This window comes from Desmodus rotundus, chromosome 10, assembly GCF_022682495.2.
Source record: "Desmodus rotundus isolate HL8 chromosome 10, HLdesRot8A.1, whole genome shotgun sequence".
Taxonomy (NCBI): Eukaryota; Metazoa; Chordata; class Mammalia; order Chiroptera; family Phyllostomidae; genus Desmodus; species Desmodus rotundus.
Window position 1 is genome coordinate 67337249 of NC_071396.1, and position 14328 is coordinate 67351576.

The following is a 14328-nucleotide window of genomic DNA, read 5'->3' on the forward strand; positions in this document are numbered from 1 at the left end:
CCCAAGTTCCCACAAGTTTTTCCAGAAGACTCACTAAAATAGCTGAGCTTCTAAGAACCCATGAGGACACTTTATCAATAGAGAAAGCTGAAGGTCACTGGTGGGGCCTCAGCTCAGGTACCTGAGGAAGTCCTGGCAGGTGGGCCCAAGAGTCCCCTGAGTGACTCTAAGAAGAACCTAGACCTGTGAGGTTCTTCTCCTGATTTCCCTAATGCGCCGCCCCTGGCAGAACTACAACGTGGGGCATGACAATGAGGGTGGGTTGTCTTGACTCCCATCGGCGCCTGTGAGCCTGAGGTGAGGAGCAAGCCTTGATGCAGAGTCCTGGTCTCTGTCCTCTGTCTCTCACCAAATCTGTCAGGTAAACTGAGAGCTATTCTTTCTACCTTCTGTGATCACTTCTCCATACAAAGATCCATAATTTCTCAATTGTAGCATTTCATTTGATGCCCATTGTAATTATTAAGGTCAAATCAAAATACTATAGATGTGTTTTGTAATTTCTTGGAAGTGTGGTGGTGGTGGTAGAATTTGGCCATTTCCTGTCTCCCCTGCCCACGGGCAGCCCCTCTACTCAGCTTTCTCCTGGCCGCATCCTGAGTAGAGGCCCGTGCTCCCTGTGAACCTGCCCTGGAGGCCCTGGGAATGAGACTGACACTCTGACCTTATACATCGAATCCTTCAGAAGACACTATGTTGAAAAAAAACTGTTTTTTTTTTTTTTTTTTTAAATCAGGGAAGAAAAGCTATGCACCATATTTTCAGGCACAAAAGCAAGTTTGAAATGGAGTTTGAGGAATAGTTAAATTAAGTTTCATTGTATGAAAGCTCAAATACATCTACTCTATTATTATTATCTTCCCCTGCCATTTTTAAAGCTTCTTTTGAAGGGTCTTGAAGAACAAACTTAGTTCCCAAAATGAAATTTCAAAGCGATGACTGACATTATCATCCTAGAAGCAACATTAATAAAAATGATCTTTGTTTCCTGGCAGTAAAGGAATCAGAGTATTATTTTTAATGCAATAAAATTCACCTAAAATTGGGTGGAGGAAGGGTGGTAGTGGTGGTAATAAGAAATTCAGCACCATTTGTTAATACGCGTTGTAGCAATTCAGCTACAATAAGTAATAAAAAACCCAAATCAATGTAGTAATGCAAAACTGAAATTTCACTACGGAATGACATTTTGGTTTTTGTGATTATGTGTACCCCAATGTAAAAGGAAAAATTTTAGGTTGGAAGTCAGACATTTAGAAATCCTTTTCTTAAACAATTTCATCCATGGAGAGAACCCTTCCAAATGGCTAAAGAACCATGACAAAGGAATATTTAGCCCAAAAGATTTAAGAGGTTCCCACAGTTTGCATTTGTTTGATAAGTAAGAGGGGACAATTAAAAAGCTGCTAATAAACATTTTAAAACAACTGGTTTTATCTTTCTTGCCTCGCTGGAGACTGTTGAAAAGGGTGAAGCAAAAAATAACATACATGTCAATAACTACAACAAAAATACTGATTTGATAAAAACAATCCAATATACTAAAACAACTTTGTTTAATCCAAGTTCTTCAAGTACTCATAATTTCACTCCTAAACATCAAGCAGACTCTGTGACGGACTTGGACTACCAAAGAAAGTCTTAGTTTAAAAATAGTAATGAGGAAATAAGGATTCAACAACAACAACAACAACAAAACCTGCTCTAATTTCTAAGAATTAAGTAATAGGAATAAATCCTAATAATCTAAAAAAAAAAGGTGTAAACTGTTTCCTCAACACTAAAAGAGACACTAAAGAAAGGATATTAATTTTCAGAATGGCCTACACCTGCAAAGGAAGGTGCAACTACCTTGGTTGCAAAGAGAGTCTGCAGAGAGATGTCTGTGGGCTGAGGGGGGCGTGCGGGCATCCCGGGGGGCACCACCTCGTGTTGCACAGGAGTGCACAGCGGTGGGGTCAGAGCAGGTGTGTCTGTTTACTTCCCAGACCTCAGTTCACTCATCTGTGCACAGGGATGCTGGCGTCTGACTAGGGGGTCGAATCTGTATGGCTACAAACCATTTCATAAAAAAACAAGCATGGGCCTGCCTGGCACAATATAGCTACTCAATCTAAGAAACAATGATTACCTTTTTTATTATCATAGTCATTATTCCTTTGTACTAGAACCTGGAAAACTTCCGCAGAGGTGGATGGAAGAAAAGAGACACCATGATATTACATGTCATTGTCATCACTACAGGACAGAATAATCAAATTCTGATATTAGTTTTGCCCTTTTTTGAACACTTGAGTTTACAAAGAACTTCCACTTGTGTCAGTCTTCCTGACAGCACTGTGAGGTAGGTGGACTGTATGTGGAACTCCAATTACAGAGATGAGGAAAGACTCAGAGTCCACAGCGTGGCCCCACATCACACAAGAGTCAACACACAGCCGAGCTGCCAACCCAAGCTTCTGGTCCATGATCACGGCTGACAGATGGCCTGAAGGACAGGCTGACCCAGGAAGTGACTAGATGGTGGACACCTTCACCACAGAGGAGGCAGCCTGGACTCACGCTGAGGGCAAGAGTAAAACTATTATTAAGTAGAATGAAAGATCCCTGCTGCCCCAGTGTGGAGCGTGGACTGGAGCGCTGAGAAGGCAAAAGCATGAACAGAGGCAGCAATGGAGGTGAGGAAAATTAAGGGACAAAGGGGGGGTGTAGTTAGTGACCCACAGAGGTGAGGAGTGAGGAAGGTCTTCAAATGAGTCCATACAAGTGTGCAAGATTCTAGTCCCCTTTCTGGGGGAATCTGCATTTGTAGCAATGGCTTATTTGAAGAAGTCTTTCTGAATTTATCTTCTCACTTAACAAAACAGACAAAGGCAGGGTATTCTTTTGTGCATATGAATTATATGGAAGGGTCAATGTATTTAACTTTTATTTAGGGATGAAAATATAAACTTAAAATCCTTCTTGTTCCTGATATTCTGACTAGTTAAAAGGCATTTATAGACCTTTAGCTTCTTATCTGTTAAAGTTTCAGTGATAATTACATTTGCTAAGAAAACGAACATTGAATTGAATAGGCTCAATTTAATAAACATTTATTGCACACTTAGTTAGGTTTGAGGTGCTGAATGATAATCAGACTAAATTATGAAAATCATTTTGCTTTTACTATTGTATTTACATACACTTTACAAAATTATTAACCCAGGAAATCCTCAGTTTCAGCATTAAACGGATAAATCTAATTAACATACTTGAGTGCTGGTCAAAACTCACTTATTATGTATGTGTTTTTTAATTGTATTTACTAGGATGACCACTGTTTACCTCTTTACTTTATTATCCTAGGCTTTTCTATAGGTTGCTGCTTTCCTTGGTGGACCTATCCCTGTCTTCCAGCTCCTGAGTGGCTACTTTCTACTTCTCCTTTGAATTTCAGCTCAAATAGCACAGCCTGATGCCCTTGTTGAGTTTGCTTTCACCCTTGTATTATATTCTGGTAGAGTGCCCTGGACTTTCCCGTGCAGCATTGATCTCTGTCCTAGCGCAGTGACCTGAACAGACAAGTGTTCAATAGATGTTAGGTGAATGAATGAAGAATGAATGAATAATAGCCAAATGTCAACCCTAAAATTTCCTATAACATTTTTCAAAACTATAAAGGAAAGAATTTTAATGAGATACTCATAACTGCATAGAGCTCTTAGCACTTCTCATTGAGCAGAAAAACCACTGATTCTGGAGAGGAAAACACTTTTAGGTGAAAGAGGAGAAGTGAGAGAACTGGGACATAGAGAGCAACTCAAAAGGGTTATGATTACATGACAAAAGCTGACATCCCCTCCTAACCTGTTTATTACTTACAGGTTGAAAGAGTATTAATTTAATTAAACGAGTGAGAAGTAAATACAGGTAACCATCACCCAGGTAATATAATAATTTATATTTGTATATTATATTTTATAATACAAACACAGATATATAACACTTAATTTCTGATGCAACTGAAGGCCAATCAGCATTTCTGTGTTCTCATCATAAATAATTACATTGTACGAGGTCTGCTTGGAAAAAGTCCAGCCATTGAACGAGAATAGTTTGTGTGACATCAGTGTAACCTGGCAGCCAAGGAGAGAGGACTGGAATGTGCATGTGTGAACAAGGATGACTTCACTGTACTAGTCAGTGGGGGTGGTAGACACCACTGAGTGAGCATGTGTACTGTGTGACCACCACATTCAAAGTGACTGTGTAGAGCAATGAATCTGCATCAAATGTTGCATTAAGCTTGAACACTCATCCACAGAAACTATTTGGATGATTCAGAAGGCCACAGCTATGGGCAACTGGTGATTGGCAGCTTCATCACTACAATACACCCCGTCATGCATCACATCTCATGTGGAGATTTTCTGGCAAAACATCCAGTCACCCAGGTGACTCAGCCCCCCTACAGCCCAAATTTGGTGCCCTGTGACTTCTGCCTTTTCCTGAAACTAGAATCACCTTTGAAAGGGAACGAAGTTAGACAGTCGATGAGACTCAGGAAAATATGACCAGGCAGCTGATGACGATTGGGAAAACTGTGTGAGGTCCCAAGGTGCCTATTTTGAAGGGGACTGAGACATTGTCCTATGTACAATGTTTCTTGTCAATAAATGTCTCTTTCATATTACATGGCTGGATACCTTTTGGACAGACCTCAAATGTATTTGTAGGTGCTGACTGAGAAAATGTTCTGCTGAAGAGAATGACATAAGACAGAGTTCATTATATGACTGTGCCCTCCACCCTAAACAGGATCAAGAAGCAGTGTAACCTGAGGCAAGGGGTCAAATCCTCTCTGAGTTGTTCCTTGGCTCTAAAAAGTTGTGCCTCTAGGCAGCACAGTGGGTTAGCTTTCACTACCTTCCCCATAAGTGACTTCATTGGTCTCTTAGAATTTTTAATCTTGTGTATATATATGATTTTAACACCTTAAAAAAGTGAAATGAGGTACCTATATAGTCAAATCAGTTAGTCTTTGTCAAAATTTCCAACATCCTTTCCCCCAAAGGCTACCAGTCTTAGCTTGGAACATCTCTAGAAACGAATCCCTTGAAGTCCCTGGAATCAATAATTGTGGTTAGGAAGACCCAGCAGTTCCTGAGAGAAAGTGGCAGAACAGCTGTGAGAGTCATGAGGCAATATGGTGTTCAGTTCAAGGCATTTGCAACGTTTCGGTGCTCTGGGTTTGAAGTGGAAACTACTTTGAAATTATTCCACTGTTAACCTTTACAGAGATACGGGGGCGGGGAAGAGACAGCCTGTAACTTCCTCTGTTGTCAAGGGAAAATGAAATCAACTCATACATCCACCTCCCCCCCCCCCCATGGGTGGCGTCTGGGCTGCTGGTCAGAGTGACGTGGGAATGCACTACCTGCTTGACCTCTAGGGAGGCAGCGTGCATAATGGATGGCCATTACTGTACATGACACTCACGGGCGCTCAATATAATCTCTAGTTCTTACTTCAGACATTTATCTTTTCAGCAACGAGCATGGGTTCCTTTGGGCATGGCAGGAATGAGAAATAGTATGACCAAAAATTTGGTTCTTCCCTGTTCCCAGTCAAGAATTAGCCACAATCACCCACTGAGTGTACCGGTGGCATTCCTTGAGGAGCTGAGAGAAGGATTTGCACTCTGGCCTTCAGTAAGTACACACCCTGCCACACCCATGCAAGAGGCATTGCAGACACACCCCGATACATGCGATAATCGAGACAAAAGTGACGGGCACAGGATCAAGGCAAAGTGGTGAGGGAATGCAGTAAAAGGAAGGCAGAGAGAAACAAAAAGAGAAAGATCCAGATGGGTCTTTTGAGCAAGAGGGACTAACAATGCCACATATTTACTGCAAATATTCACATAATTTGTGATTTCAAATAAATTGTCAGAGCCATTGATAAGTAGATTTTCAATTTCTAGTGTTCTAGTATTTATATTAACAGTACTTTAAACATTTAATATCAATTCCTTTGATTAGTAAATACATTCTCTTTTTGTCTTCTAAAAAGTGTAAATGGTTTTGATTTCTCTAAATCCTGCTTCTAATGAAAATTAGCATTTGGAATTTATAAGACCCTTCCCTTCAAGCCCCAAGAGTTAGCTATATCTTGACTGAGCCCAATGGAAAGGAAAGAAAGGGAGGAAAGCTGCAGGCTGTGCCTCCGGCACCCCGCCCCATGCCCTGCCCACTGTGATCCATCCTGCACCCTGCTACTGTGACCTTCTTCACGTTTTTTCCTTACCTAAATCCTTGGGGTGGATTATTCACAGCCGCAGCAAGATCGTCTGCATCCCTGGTGCTTAGAACAGTGCTCGGGCCCTACTGAGTATCCAGTAAATGTAATCCCAGGAACTTCATTACATAACATGGTATTACCCCTGCTTTGGAAAGATGAGGAACCTAAGGCTCAGAGACGTTAGGAAATCCGAACCAGTCATCGGTCCCATAGCGAGTGGTTGGGAGAGCTGGAATTTGAAATAAGGTTTAACTCCAAAGAGAATGTCTGCCCCTATATCATATGGCTCATTTTAAAGTTAAGTCCATGGGAGAGTCTGGATAAAAGAAGGTGGAGAGACTAGCTAAAGAACATACATGCACGGCCCGTGGACACAGACAACAATGTGGTGATGGGCGGTGCGGGGCTGGGTGGAGGTGGGAAAAGAGGGGGAAAATGGGGAACATCTGCACTAGTATCAACAATAAAAGTAAAAAATAAAATTAATAAATTAAAAAAATAAAGTTATGTTCACAAATTATGTTACTTAATTATTTGAATATTAAATTCGTTTCCTCCTTTTTTCTTCTGTTGAAGTTAAGAACAATCTAACAATAGAGGGGGGGAGTGGGGAGGGGACAGTGAGGAGAGGGGATTACAGGAACCACTATAAAGGACACACGGACAAAATCAAGGGGGAGGGTGGAGGTGGGGGAGGGAGGTGGGTTCAGCTGGGGTGGGGTGGAGGGATGGGGAGAAAAGGCATACAACTGTGATTGAATAACAATAAAATTTTTTTAAAAGGTCAAAAAAAGATTAAAAAAATTAGTTTCCTCCTTAGAATATGCCAAATAGTGATTCTGCCTGTCTAAAAGGTTACACGTGACACTATCTCTTAATTTAGGCCATGATGAGCTTGGTTATTAGATTCAGGAGTTTCTAATTAGTTTAGAGATGAGTACTGTTTAGGCCTAGAAATTATACATCAATTCTAATTTCTTTCATTTGGGACCTATTTCTTTGTCTCTGCATTTTGGTTGCTTCCCTATCTTTGATTCTATGTATTAGATGAGAGCTGCTACGTCTCCCAGACTTGGTAGAGTGGCTTTGTGTGGTAGGTGTCCTGTAAGGCCCAGTGGTGCAACCTCACCAATCACCTGATCTGGGTGCTCCAGGTGCAGCCCTCTGTGGGCAGAGTGCACTGTCCTGTTGTTGTTGAGCCCTGATTGCTGTTGGTGTCACCAGGAGGGATTAATCCCCAAACCAATTAGCTGAGGGTACTGGCTACAACTACAGCAGAGGAGTGGCTGTGCTGGATTTGACCCTATGGAGCAGGACTTGCTTTGATAGGGCTTTGGTGCTCACTGAGTCTGCCCCTGAGTGTGTGGCTTATGGTGGTCGTTGGGCTGTAATCTGGTGTGGTCTGAAGCTGTCCATTAGGTGCACTGGCCTGGGTCTCTGGAGGTGCAAGGTCGGCCACTGTCTGTGTCCTGCCTGGGGCCACCTGACACCAGCTACAGAGAGATCTGAAGATGACTGCTACATGTGCTGGGCTTGAAGGTGTCCAGGAGAGGACAAGGTGCAAAACAAGGATGTCTACTGCTACTGCTGGGCCTGGGGCCACTTCGCAGGAGGTATGGGTTATGCAGAGACCAGATGCTGCTTGTCTGAAAGATTTTAGGAAAGGCCTTGAGAGATTTTAGAAAAGTCTGAAGCATGAGCCAAGACAGGCCTTTAGTAAGGAAAAGCCATGGGAAACACCTTGGGTGGGCCTGCAAGTTTGGTGGGGAGGGGTCTCAGGAAATCACTAGGGAGGTGTAAACAGTGATAGCCAGGTTGATGGGGACTCAGATATGGTGCTTGCCTGCTACGGGAGAGGGCTCACCAAAAGAACAATGGACTCTGCCAGCATTTCTGCCTAGGAGAAAGCTACCTCCCCAGCTCTTGCCAATGCCAGACATTTCAGTTCCTCCCTGTGTGTCCTTGGTGCCTTTGGAGCTGCTGTCTCAGTGCTGGAGCTCAGAGGAAGTGAATCAGAGTAAGTCCACATGTGGACCCTTTAAGAGTTACTGCCTGGGGACTCCAGGAGCCCTCTATCTCACTCATCTTCAATTCCCTCTGGTTTTTACAGCCAGAAGTTACGGGGACTTTTCTTCCCAGCACTGGAACCCTAGGCATGGGGGCCCCATATGGGGCTGGGACCCCTTGATCCTTAGAGGGACCTTGGCAGCAGTGATATCCCTCCTGATTTTCATCTGACACCCACAGATGTGACACCAGCCCATTCCGTGTCTCTGCCCCTCCTATCAGTGTCAACGTGGCTTCCTTTTTATTATTGTAATTCTCTAGTTGTAGGACTTCCATGCAGCCAGATTTCAGGAGGTTCTTGAATGATGGTTGTTCTGTAGTTTAGCTGTAATTTTGATAAGGTTGTGGGAGGATGCAAGTATCATGTTTACCTATACCGCCATCTTGACCAGAAGTCTACAACTAACTTTTTCAAAGAGTGTTTTACAGAATTGAGGTCTTGAGACAATTCATTACCTACTTATAATACCAGTTCCTAAAACCTTGGAAATGCATAAGGAAAGGTACCCACATGCAATCAAAAATTAAAATGCACTGAAGATATCAGAATTTATAGGAATTCTATTTATGATTTTATTGATAGAAAAAAATTTAAATCATTAATTTATTTTTCACGATATCTGATCTGAGTAAAATAATAAAATGAGACACACAAAAGGGAAAAGTTAGAGGACCAGAGCTGGTCCTTTGAAAAGAAACAACATAAACCGCCTACTGACATGGTCTGAAGAAGGCTGCACGAGGCAAAACACTTACATAGTACTTGGTATGTGTGGAGTGTGGTTTAAAGTGTTTTTAAAAATATGACCTCATATGATCTTCACAAGAACCCTATAATGCTGATATACTCAGAGGCTCCTTGCACAAAGCAGAAGAGAATGGAATGTCCGAGAAGGTGGTGTTAATGGAGTGAACATGTCTTTCCTTGGACTTACAGGTGGTAGACAATATTAAAGATTGTTGCTGACTTAAGAAAAAAACTGGCCCATACTTTATAACATCAAACTTCCAAAACATATTCAATCATATGCCAACAATTATAATTCCTAATATAGGAAGCTTCTTAAGCCAGAATGTATGATTATCTCTACCTTTCATTAAAAATAATGATTTCTTTCCTTGCTTTTATTGCAAAAGATTTGTTTCACTGTCCCATCTGAGGTGCAACACTTCACAGACACCCTGGTTCCCAGTCTCATGCTGAGTCCTTTTAACAAAAACTGCTGTGTGATAACCAGGTAGGTACATGAGTGCAGGCTGATGGCCCACAAGGAGAAAAAGTTTTACTTCCCATACAGCTCCAGGATCAAAAAGTTTTAGGAAGCGTAACAAATCACCTTAAAGTAAATATAATTTCTTTTGTTATTTTTCTTATTTATTTATTTTTAGAGAGGGGGGAAGGAGGGAGAAAGAGAGGGAGAGAAACATCAACATGTGGTTGCCTCTCCTGCGCCCCGCCACCCAGGCATGTGCCCTGACTGGGAATCGAACTGGCAACGTGGCACTCAATCTACTGAGCCATACCAGCCAGGGCTAAATACAATTTCTTTACTGCCTATTTATCCTCAATGGAATGAAACCTTGTTCTTCACCTTGTTCTAAGAACACAGCATTGGATTTTTCTAGGCACAAAGAGCCTGATAATGAGAAAAAATAGTATCCTTTAACACATTTAAAATTTTCTAATTTGTTACAGAAATATTTGATTAGTACTTTGAGTAAATAAGGTATTAGAATTTAACAATGAGGCTTTAATAAGGGCTCACATTTTCCTAGTTAACTACATAAGGCAAAGCAGAATAAGGAAAAAAACGATATAGAGGGGTAAATGAAAACAGCAGGCATTTGCAAAGTCTATCACGATAATGAATTCAAGGCAAAATCATTTAATAAAATTCTGGACATATTATATAAAAATAATTCTTGATTTGTATATGAAACTGAATTTATTATAGGAGACAAGTTTTTTTTTTAATCAGAAGTGTTTTAGATGAATAAAATATTTTTTGCTTGACATAATAGGAAATATTTATCTCATTTGAAATCTTACTTAACTAGAACACAACCTTACAGAAGGCAAAATATTTCTTTCATTCCTTATGCCCTCATTTCTTCCCTATTCATAATGTAATAAGGTTCCTATTTGCTGTGCTGATTCTCAGCTACAAAAACTATTCAGAAATTGTTTTTGAAACAGCTGCTGAGGAAGCAAGCATTTGGTTGCAAGGACAACCATAGTATAGTAAGTTACCAATGACAATATAAGCACAATATTAAAATAATTGGGGCTACCTTTATTAGAAAAACAACAAAGTGGCTACCATAAATTAAGGTTACATTCACATGTTTAGGCATTGGTTTTAATGCCTGGCTTGTTGATGTGATTATTGCTCATCTTCCATCCCCAGGGACAGACAACTATAATAGATGCTCTCCCCATTTCATAATATCTCCTGTATGGATAAATCAAAAAATAAGAACTTACTCTTTTAACATTTCACTGAAATAAATATCAGAATGTTTAATTAATCAACATATTCAAGCAGAGTTTTAATTAAGAAGACATGTAGCCACAAAATATTTATCAACAAATTGAAACAATGTTGGTAGATCTAAAATGGGACTCATTTGAAAACACCATCACCTAAAGGCTGAAAAATGTGATTAAGCCTCAAGCTTACAGACCATTAGAAGGTGTAATACATTAGTAATGAGATATTGCAGACAGTAGAATGAATATATATATACACCAAGAATAAATTCACAGAGAGAATTTTTGTTTGATAAAGTTCGTGTAAAACTCACTCTTTATTTAAAGCTGCTCTTTTACTGGCAAATTACACGGGTTTTCACTGTTGTGTTGTGTCTGCATGTAATGAATAGTGGAAAGAAGAGAGAGAAAAGAGGTGATTCTAAATGAGTAAAATAAAATTAAGCTTTTATCTGTCTTATTAAAGAAAAAAATTGATCCTATGAACATATATTAAAATTCTGTCTTAGGTGCTACTTTACCAGCTGGAATGATGAAATTTGTGTTCTCCCTGGCCACCTTAGAATTTAAATAATTTCATGCGACAGAGCTGATGTGTCGATCAATAAAAAGACAACAATCATTTACAATAAATCACTTAAATTTACATTTAAACTTGTGCAACAATCATTTTATGAGTTTAGTGCAATTTCAAGAATCTGCATTAACCAAGCTGAGTGCTTGTAGTAGAATCAATACGCAGCCACCTTACTTAGTGAAGTGCATAAATGAAGTACGAGTGCATTTTCAACACCAATGAATATGTATTAAAGAAAAATCAAATCATTTGAAAGAATGGGTTTTGGAAATCACACGACAGTATTTCTGAACACAAAAAACTGTAAAAAAGAAAAACAGAAAAAGAATCCAAGAAAGCAAACAGATGTTCACTTCCATTTCCACTCTTTCTTTTAGCATTTATCTTATCATTTGGGAAAAGCTTTCTTGTACTGCAGTTTGATTACATGTGCATTTTGCAAACTTCCAGATGTATTCAAATGTTTTAATATACATTATGGCTTTATATTTTAGGTCTCTATGATTCCCTAATCAGTGTTCTTATTTCTCTAAACACCAAAAGAAACAGAAAATTTTCATACATCTTATTTAGTTTGGGAGTATTATAGACCTTTTTTTTTCCAAACTACTCTTTCTATATATATTGGTCTTCCATATACTCAACAGATAATCAGTCCCATTATGTTGTACTATAATCATTAATTCGTTGAAGAGAATACAAAGTTGCAAAAGTACGTTCACAGTTGTGAGTACGTGGAACAGAGTTACTAAAGCTACTGTAATAATCATAACCTATGTCTTTTTCCATACAAACAACTGTAAACCTCCTTTTGCCCTACCTTGTATTTACTTTTCTGTAAAAAAAAAATCTTTTGACAGCTGAGATTGAAATAATTTACTCTCTCAAATTTGTGTGTTTAAAATAAACATCCTTGCCCTGGCTGGTGTGGCTCAGTGGACTGAGTGCTGGTGTGTGAAGCAAATGGTCGCTGGTTCGATTCCTAGTCAGGGCACATGCTGGGTTGGGGGCCAGGTCCCCAGTAGGTGGCATGTGAGAGGCAACCACACATTGATGTTTCTCTCCCTTTCTTTCTCCTTCCTTACACCTCTAAAAATAAATAAATAACATCTTAAAAAAAAAGACAAAAAAGACGAGCATCCTTCCAGTACGGATGGTGTTCACAGTGGATTTCCCTGTAATGCTTACTGAATAGTGTCCCAGAAGAAATCAAATTGATTCTAGTATTGTGGATTTAGACAATGAACATAAATAGTAAATTTATTAACTTCAAGATGCAAACTTTGTGGATGAAAATACAAGAGAGGTAGACTGCGAAGTGACGCTGTCAAATTCAAGGAATGTTTAGCTAATAACAGATGATGTTTCATCAGAGCAGACCAGTGCTAACATGCTAACTTGAAACAGGGCACGATGACAATTGTGAAAGAAGATGTGACAACCTAAACTGAAATCTTAGGAGAGATAGAGAGTTGGCCCTGATGAAATGATGCAAGACCTGTGGTGAATGCTATGTAGTTTGGACACTCTGACAAGCATCTGAATCTGTATTTTTATGGACATAAGAGTGAGACGTCTGAGGATATTTATAACTAATGAACTAGTAAGGCTTCAAAGCCATTGAAAACAGCTAGAAAGGCTTAAATAAAAACAACGATAAAATCATGCTTTAGCAGCACCTGTGATAGAAAATACGAACAGTAGTTTGAAATACAAGTGACAGTTTAAGAAGACAAGGGAAAGAGGATCGGGAAGAGGGCTAATGTGGAGTGCCCAAAGGAATATTATTTGAAAACTTAGACTTGGAATGATCTAAACAAAGGTGTTGATGGAAACTGACAGAAAAGCTTTGAAGGAACAATGCAACAAGAAGAGAAAACTGTGTAATATGATTTTATATAAGAATAAAGTAGAATAGGGAATAACTGGCTCCTTGGAGAAAAGGTTAGGATTTCAGCATCCGTCACTGTGGAGGTACCGAACGTTGAGTGACCCCTGCCCTTTCACTCATCCTGGTGCTTCGACTGTAGAAAACCAACCCCTGTCCTAATGGCCCATTACTGCTGAGTCTGGGCAGCTGTTCCATTGGTCAGAAAAAAATGATGTTTTTTCCCAAGGCTGTGGTCAGAGCTTCAATTTTCATTTAACAATAACTGAGCCTTCTGGAGTGAGAAAAGAATGACCCACAGCTAGGCACACTCGGGCCTCGAACAGCCCTCTATCTAATGGTGTCATTCGGAGTAGTGCAGCCACCCAACACCACCCACGTGAACCCAAGGTTCTGGGTGGTGTTCCCAGCACCGCTTTTCTAACGGAAGTACTATCTGAAATCTGGAAGAGAGCTTTTACACATTTCACTGTGTTTTCACAAACTGCACTCATGAACGGCAATCCTAAATCCTTTACATGAGCCATCACGTTGAGGAGTCAATGGAGTAAATTAAAAATTGTTTCATGTAATTTTGTAGATTTTTCCAGTCTAAATTTCTGTGATTCCACCCTAATTTGACTTCACTGTCAACTAATGCTATTCTGTTTTCACTCTTCACTCTGTGGGCTAAACTTTGTGTACATCTTATCAGAGATACAGAAGTCCAGCTGAGCGCCACAGGATACTGCAGTGAAACATGATAAAAAAGAGCCAGGGTTCAAAAGGTTAATGAAACAAAACTCCACAAAAGAAATATGGAAACAAACCCTATATAGCCTTAATTGTGAATGTAAATGTTTCCTTTGAGTATGTTATTAAAAGTAATATATTATTTTGAAGGGAATCAATTCTGATGGCACACAATATCTAAGTCCCTCTGAAACAAGTAGAACTTTCATTTGTATAGATTAATGAGCTTATGACAAGTTCATATTCAAGAGTTATTCAGGCATTCCTTTGCTCCGTCTTAGGAAGAAT

At 39.8% G+C, this 14328-nt stretch overlaps 1 protein-coding gene across 2 annotated transcripts in view; it reads right to left on the reverse strand.

Annotated features, from left to right (window-relative positions):
- PTPRM (protein tyrosine phosphatase receptor type M) overlaps nt 1–14328 on the reverse strand; it is a 788021-nt gene that overhangs the window by 288339 nt on the left and 485354 nt on the right. The gene's annotated exons all lie outside the window — the stretch shown is intronic.